Source organism: Polypterus senegalus, chromosome 3, assembly GCF_016835505.1.
Source record: "Polypterus senegalus isolate Bchr_013 chromosome 3, ASM1683550v1, whole genome shotgun sequence".
Taxonomy (NCBI): domain Eukaryota; kingdom Metazoa; phylum Chordata; class Cladistia; order Polypteriformes; family Polypteridae; genus Polypterus; species Polypterus senegalus.
In genome coordinates this window covers 41,182,557-41,191,464 of record NC_053156.1, presented here as the reverse complement: position 1 = coordinate 41,191,464, position 8,908 = coordinate 41,182,557, and positions in this window count along the sequence as shown.

Genomic DNA, 8,908 nt, shown 5'->3' with positions numbered 1-8,908 from the left:
TTAATATTTTGTTTCCGGTGAGTCAAGGGAGTTTTTAACGATATGCATCAAATTAAAAGCTCTCGTGAAGACAGTACTCGTGTTGCTGGGAAATATGTTATTTTTTTCTATTTTATTGAATATCTTCTATTTTAAGTGACCTATATCTCAAATAAATAAATAAATAAAAGTTTCAATGGAATGTTCACTTCACTGTGCAAGAGGTAGTTTGGTTGATTTTTGAGCCAATGTAACACGCTAATTTAAGACGAATGAACGAAAGCACAAAGAAAGGTCAGTGTTGGCAACCCTTTCTTCTTGGATTGCGTGGTCAGTTTTATTCTATTTTTATTGTGTTTAGTTTTTGAGACATTTAACTTAAAAAACACACACAGACTTCATTTATATAACACCAGTAACGGCACACTGCACGATAACGTGCATTGAATACACTTGACTTGAGAGTTAGGGGAAGTGACGGCAAAGGTGGTAGGGATGAGAACCCGCTACCGAGAGTTGATTCTACAATAAAATAAAAATAAAAAGAGTAATAAAAACCATCACCCGAAAGTGGGCAATAGACGTCACGTAGTATATGTGTACCAGATTTCAGGTCAATAGTTCAAACAGTTTGCGAACTACAGGTGATTTAAAATCCTGGACAGACAAACATACAGCCACAGTAGCATATTACATATAAAGTTTATTGTGATAGCACATTCAAAGTTGCTTCCTGCAACTCTCTTTTTGAAAATAAAAGTTGTGCAGTTTTCCAGTTTTCAATATGAGAATTCAAACAGGGTAAATTGTACTTACTGTAAGTGGACTTTTATTTTTGTAATATAATAAAAATAATGTATTATATTTACATTGTATACATTTTGTTGCTTTCATGGCAGAATATACTTTATTTCTGTTGCTGGCTTTAAATTGTGTGACTTTCATTTTTACTGAAAGAAAAAAATAAAACAATTACACAGACATCTTACATTGGTTCTAAACAAACCACATTACCACATCATTAACATATTTAAAAAAGACTAATTTCAGCAACTATACAATTATCACATTCCTGACAAAAACAAAAAAAGCCTTGAATTCACTACTTTTTAATATAAGGACAATACCAAAACACACACACACACACACACACACACACACACACTGTGAAAACACACACACACACAATTACAAAGGTAAATTCTTTTTAGTAACAGAAGATTTATATATATATATATATATATATATATATATATATATATTATGTCTTTCTTGTTTCTGGAGATTCTAATAGTTTTCACATACAGTTCACATTCCTGACAAAAAACAGAAAAGAGGTTTCGTATTGATAAATTTACATATATGTATAAAATATTTGGACAAAATTATAATTAAATAAACAGTATACCTTCCTTTTAATACATCTGTCGTTAACTCAAAAATCAAAATATTATACATTCACAAATTAAAAGTCACTATACAATTTATCAATAATAAACTTGGAAATATCTGACTACAGCTTTTTAATATAAGGACAATGCCAGGCCAGGTAGGACTCAAACCAATTTAAGACACTGCCAAAGAGGCCCACCCATTGACTAAGGCGATTTCTAAGAATATTATGATCAATGGTGTCAAATGCAGCACTCAGATCTAAGAGGATGAGAACAGATAAATGGCCTCTGTCTGCATTTACCCCGAAGTCATTTACTACTTTAACAAGTGTAGTTTCTGTGCTGTGATTTGTTATGAAACCTGACTGAAACTTATCAAAATTAGCATGTTTATTAAGGTGTTCATTTAGCTGCATAATGACTTCCTTCTCTTGAATTTTACTTAAGAAAGGCAGGTTAGAAATAGGTATAAAATTTTCAAAAGCAAGTCAAGATTATTTTTCTTCAGCAGGGGTTTAACTACAGCAGTCTTAACACAGTCTGGGAAGACCCCCGTATCTAATGACGAGTTTACTATGTCAAGAATACTATCAATTAGCACGCCAGATACTTCTTTGAAAAATCTTGTTGGTATTGGGTCAAGGATGCAGGTGGAGGGTCTCAGTTGAGAAATTATTTTATATAAATCAGGTAAATCTATCCTAGTGAAAGGATGTAATTTGTTTAAGTACCAGGGTTTAAGAGGATCAGTATTGGGGAGATGTATCATATTATTTCTAATATCATTAATTTTGTGATTAAAATACAGCAAAATCCTCACAAGTTTCACTGGAAGTTTTTTGGATGCATTCCAACGGGTGACCTGGGTTTAGCAGACAATCAATCGCAGAGAAGAAGTCTCTGGGATTACTAGCATTGTTATTTATAATTCTAGGTAAATAACACCGCCTCTCAAGACGGAATATGTTGTTGTATTCTATTATTAAGGGTAAGAGTATCCTGTGCGTTCAACAATTTACCCACCAATAGGATGCCTTCATCAAACCAAATCTTTAGGACAATAACCTTCTTTTAATATGAAATAATACCGTTATTTCAAATATAACAATGCTGTGGAGAGAAAAATCTGTTTGTAGGTGATCTTCCATACCAATTATGCTTGTTTGTTAAATACCTTAAAAGGTATTTATTCGATAACTAAACATCAAAAGAGTGAGAGTCCTCCGAGCTGATCAAAAACAGAATTGATAATACAATCATAAAAAGAGGAAAACAAACTGTATAGGCTTGCCCAACACCTCTTTTCAAGCAGAACCTTTGGGTGGTACAATGCGGCAATTTCAGTAAACTATTTCCATTTGTATATAGGGTTTTAATAGCTGACCTGAACATCTGGAGCCAGGAAGTAGTTGCACAATTGAGTGCTCAGATTTTACTGCTGCTCGTTGATCATGTTGATAACTGAAGCTGGAAACTGCATTTGTTCTTTTGTTAAAAAAATCTGACAAGTTTTCAAACATGTCACATTTTGAATGTTTAATTGAACTGTCCCACATTTCAAGTTTCTGTATTGTAGCTTCTCTTTTGTTTTGGACTTGAAAAACCTTTACTCATTGACCACAAAGATCAACACTGAATCTATTAAGTGACTAAAAATGTCTGAAAGTGAAGCCAATTTGATTAGCCACTCAAAATCTCAGAAATGATTTGTGATTTCAAGTTTTCAGTGTAATTTAATCATGCAGCTCAAAAAACCAAGAAGGCCATTGTACCTTGGTGTGCAAAAGAAGCTGAACATTATTGTTCCTCATTTCTTCACATAGTATTCAGAACAAGTGGCCTTTATGAATTAGTTGACAGCTTAAAGGCTCTGGTGGTGGTAATTCCTTGCTGAGCCACAGGGTGGCGCAATATACTAACATCTCTTCTCTTCCAATCGCTGCAGACCAGATAACTGACAACCCTACCACCTCTGACATCACTTCCAGTGTCCATCCGGCCTCTTCCTGCCTGGCCTGTATTTAACCAGAAGTGTCACTATCTTGGGCATTCTATTTTCAGACTCGAGTTTACACAGATGTTTCTTTTTGCTGAAAAGCACTTTATTATTTTGTATTTACAATATATATGGGGTTGCGGAGTCACCCCAAACCTTTATCTGTCTTTGTCTTCTTATACAACTGCCTTATCAAAGACACTCTTAAGATCTGCTGATATTTTTTTGTAAGTTAGTCACAAGCGGAGCAACAGCTCTCACACTTGTAATGAGCCTGCTGTCTTTGCCCCAACACTGTTCAGGCTCCATTGATGCTCACTCTAACACATTCTGACTATTTCATCTTGTTAGAAACAGCATTCACAACATCAAAATTGCCTACCGAAGTTGAATATGTAGGTAAAAGATTACAAAAGTAGTCTTCATGCACTTTGCCATTACGTTCATATCTAACATACATGCAAGAAGATTGGAAACATTTTCAGTGTCCATTGATTTTGTTGTGTTTTAGCTAAAATAATTTAAATTCATTTCCTCACATCAAGCAGTTCTCAATATCCTAGAATGACAAAGCAAAAACAACATTTTAGGGAATATTCAAAACATACTAAAAATAAACCCTGAAGCATCACTTTTCACAGGTTCTCAGACTCTTTGCTATGACGCTTGCATTCTGTTTTATTGATCATTATTGAGAGGTTTCTTCACCTTGTTTGGAGTCCACCTGTGATCAATTCAATTGACTGTACACAATTAAGAAAGGCACACACCTATTTATAGAAGGTCCCACAGTTGACACTGTGTACCATAGCAGGAACCAAGCAATCAGGTCAAAGGAACTGCCTGCAGAGCTTAGAGATGGGATTGTATTGAGACACAGATCTAGGGAAGGCTACACCAAAAATCCTGCAAAATTGAAAGTTCTGAAGAGAACAGTAGCTTTCATAATTCTTAAATGGAAGCAGTTTGAAACAACCACGACTATTTCAAGAGCTGGCCACTTGACCAAACTGAGCAATCATGGTATAAAAGCCTGGATAAGAGAGGTGACCAAGAACCTTATGGTCATTCTGACTGAGCTTCAGAGAACCTGTGTGGGGATGGGAGAAACCTGCAGAAGGACAACCATCACTGCAACATTCTATATATCTTGGCTTTATGACACAGTAGTCAGACAGAAGCTTCTCCTAAGTAATACACACATGGAAGCCTGCTTAGAGTTTAGAAGAAGGCACTTAAAGGACTCACAGACTGTTAGAAACAAGATTATCTGGTTCCATGAAACCAAGATTACCATCATATCTGGAGGAAACCAGGCAATGTTCATCACCAGTGCAATACCATTCCAGCCGTGAAGCATGGTGGTTGCAGCACTTTGCAGTGTGGTTGTTTTACAGCTTCAGGGACTGACAGACTAGACAGAGTTAAGAGAAAGCTGAACAGACCAAAGTACAGAGATATCCTTAGTGAAAATTTTATTTATTTAGGATTTTATTGATTTTAATAACAAATAACATTCCATACAAATAAGTCAAATTTTACAAGACTTGGTTCATAACAAATCTAACCCCATGAGAACGAGAGCTAGGCCAGCAGAGTAAAACTTTGCACGAGTAAAATTAAATAAAGTAATACATTAATAAATAATTAAAAATAGTAAAAAAAAAAAAAATGGGGAAGAGAATCTGATTCCTCAATTAAAATGCTTATTCTTAAATGTTATTGATTAGTTCCTAACAGGTTTTGAAAAAGTTTTGTACAGATCCTCTCAGTGAGAATATGATTTTTTTTCCAATTTCAAATAGTATATAACATCAGTTACCCACTGACTCAAAAGAGGTGAGTTAGAATTCTTCCAGTTGAGTAAGAAAAGTCTACGTGCCAATAGTGTAGTAAAGGCAATTGCAGTTTGTTTGTCCTTCTCCTCTTTAAGCCTATCTAGAAGTCCACCAAACACAGCTGTTAATGGATTAGGAGGGATTGTGACACCAAGGCTGTCTGAAAGGCATTTTAAGATTTTGGTCCAGAATGATCTTAATTTTGTGCAGGCCCAAAACATGTGGCCCAGTGAGGCTGGAACTTGATTGCAACGTTCTCAGGTTGAATCTTGCCCTGGAAACATTTTGGGCTATTTTAAATGAGACAGATGTACCCAGTATATAATTTTAAGTTGAATAATTGTATGCTTTGCGCATATGGAGCTTAAGTGAATTCTGTGCATTGCTACCTTCCACTCTTTTTCTGAGATATTGAGTGAGAGATCCTTTTCCCACTGTCCTCTGGATCTTTGAAAAGGAGGGCTGTAAAATGGTTTTATATATTACGGAGATGCTGTCTGAATCCTCAAGACTGATCAATATTTTTTCAGACATAGAGGTAGGTGGGAGGTGAGGACAATTGGGCAGGTTTTGTTTAACAAAGTTTCTAATTTAAAGTTAGTGAAAGAAATGTGTTGATGGAGAGTTAAATTTGGAGTGTAATTGTTCATGGGATGTAAAGACATTGTCTATGTACAGATCTCTAAGTAATTTAATCCCAAATGTTTTCCAGACATTAAAAACTTTGTATGTTTTAGAAGGTGGAAAAAGATAGTTCTCGTGTAGAGGTACCACAGATAAAAGCTTCTCTATCTTAAAATACTTCCTACATCGGTTGCATATTCTGAATGAGTGAAGCACAATTGGGTTGTTAGTATATTGCCGATAACTTGTATTTACTGGGGTACAAAGCAAGGAATATAAATAAGTAGTTCAGGATTTTATTTCTATTGTGGACCAAGCCTATGTCTGCTCACCTATCTGTGTCAATGTCCAGGTTTTTATAGCTTGTATATTCACTGTGCAGTAATAAAACTGAAAGTTAGGTTGAGCCATGCCACAGATAAAAGCTTCTCTATCTTAAAATACTTCCTACATCGGTTGCATATTCTGAATGAGTGAAGCACAATTGGGTTGTTAGTATATTGCCGATAACTTGTATTTACTGGGGTACAAAGCAAGGAATATAAATAAGTAGTTCAGGATTTTATTTCTATTGTGGACCAAGCCTATGTCTGCTCACCTATCTGTGTCAATGTCCAGGTTTTTATAGCTTGTATATTCACTGTGCAGTAATAAAACTGAAAGTTAGGTTGAGCCATGCCACCTTCCGCCTTAGGTCTTTGTAGGGTTACACTATGGATACGTGGATGTTTGAATTCCAAATAAATGAGGTTATGGTTGAATCTAATTTCTTAAAAAATTATTTAATGATGTATATTGGAATGTTTAGAAATAGAAAAAGAAGCTTAGGAAGGATATTCATCTTAACAATGATAATTCTTCCAGCTAAAGTGAGATGGAGGGTAGACCATCTATGCAAGTATTGCTTAATTATTTCCATACAGACAGTAATTTTTTTTTGATAGGGAGCTTTATGTCTACTTGTTATGTTTAGCCCTTGGTATTTAAACAAATCTGCAATGATTAAAGGGAAGGGGTCCAATCTAATATTGTGTGCTTGAGAATTCACTGGAAAGAGCACACTTTTATTCCAATTAATTCTGAGACCAGAAATCATTTGAAATTCTGTTAGTGCTGTTAGGACTGCAGGACTATACAGTATTTTATGGATCTGATAGATGCAGTACCATATCGTCTGCATATAAGCAAATTTTCTGTTCAAGTCCTTCTCTAATAATTCCCTTTATGTCATAAGCATTTCAACAGTGAACTGCCAGTGGCCCAATGGCAATTGCAAAAAGCAGTGGTGACAAGGGGCATCCTTGCCTGGTACCACATTCTAGTTTAAAGTAGTCTGAATTAATGTTGCTAATACAAACTGAAGCCTCTGGACTGGTATACAATAGTTTGATCCATGCACAAATGTTCGGGCCAAACCCAAATTTCTCCAAAGTAGTGAAAAGGTAGTTCCATTCATCCATATCAAATGCTTTTTCTGCATCCATCAATAATACTATCTCCAGGGTGTCAGACTTTGTGGGTGAATATATTATGTTAAACAGGCATTGATGATTGGACGCTAAGTGTCTGCCTTTAATAAATCCAGTTTGGTCTTGTGATATTACCAAAGGTAGCACTTTCTCCATCCTTCTACCTAGGAGTTTGGAGAGTATCTTAACATCATTATTCAGAAGTGAAACAGGGTCATGTGGGTCTGCTGCAGCCAGTTTAATTTTGTTCTTTACTACTTAATCTTGTAGTTAGCACTAAAACTGTGCGTGCTCCATTTTACCTCCCATAATTCAAATCAGTTGTCTGTTATATTAATTGGTGGCTCCAAATTTGCCTGTTAAAAATATTGGTATATGTACTGGTGTGCAATGAACTGGGTTTCCATCCAAAGCTGGTTCCTACCTACTAACCAGTTTTGCAAAGATGTGCTCCAGTGTCCCACAACTCTGGAACTAGAATAAATGATGTCAAGAATTCGCATCAGAGGATCATTTTTCTAGCTCACATGAGATAAATAATACCACACTAGGACACAAGTGGGTGCTGTTGCTATTGCTAATGTCTCATTATCCATGCACAACTCAAAGAAGATGCCAAATGAGGGCAACTGAATCCACCCATTCTGGCCAGGTGACTTCTCAGTTTGGACTTGGACCAGCCTCACAACAGAGCTCTGCAAGTTCATGTTCTGTTTTAGTGCAACCGTCCACCTGTTTATTTTGATAATTTTTCCAAAGTTATTAAAAGGGATGATTTATGCTTTGGACTGGTGTCATACCTCGCTCAACTACAGTGGGATTAATAAATTAATAAATATTTTTAGTCAAAGGTTTTCGGTCCCTTCCTGAACCTTTAAGTTCCTCACTGCTGTACCCTACATTTGGCAGATATGGCAACATTCTTTTTTTTTGGTCCTATAAAATTAAATGTGTTATTGTTTGTTTATTTAGAAATATTATTCACCAGTTTTTATTGTATGTCTCTGAGATCTATTTTATGAAATAAAGACGGAATCATAGATGTTTAGATTTCAATAAAGCATGTTACAAAGCAATCATATAAAAAAACATTTATTTGTTTTATGATACTTTCCAGCACAAATGTTTTGCAAGATACAGTATATTTTAAGTCATGGATACAAGTACACGGAATCAAGTAAAGGATTAAACAATAATCCCAAAACATTTCTTGTTTTTACTGCTTCAGAACCCACTTCTGCATATTTTTAATGGAGCATGGAATTTACATCATGAGCCAGTAAACACCATGTAATAAATTAACAATTTGGCTTTCGTTTGGTGGACTTTATGTGGTTGTATGAATTAAAATCATGAACTGAAAATACCCTTTTTGAGGATTTGGCATGGCCCAATAATTTTTAGAAATTTGGGACAGATGATTACAAGTGTAAGTGTGGATTATGTAATCAGTACTAATGTGAGTGGTTATTAACATCAATATTTATGGAAGTAGTTAATCAAAGGGTTTTTTAGGATTCTAAAGATCCAACAGATTTGAAGGTGTGGATGAAGCAGCTTTTTGTCCAGTTTCTCATTGCATTATTTGGCTTCCAGGTCAAGCGGAGA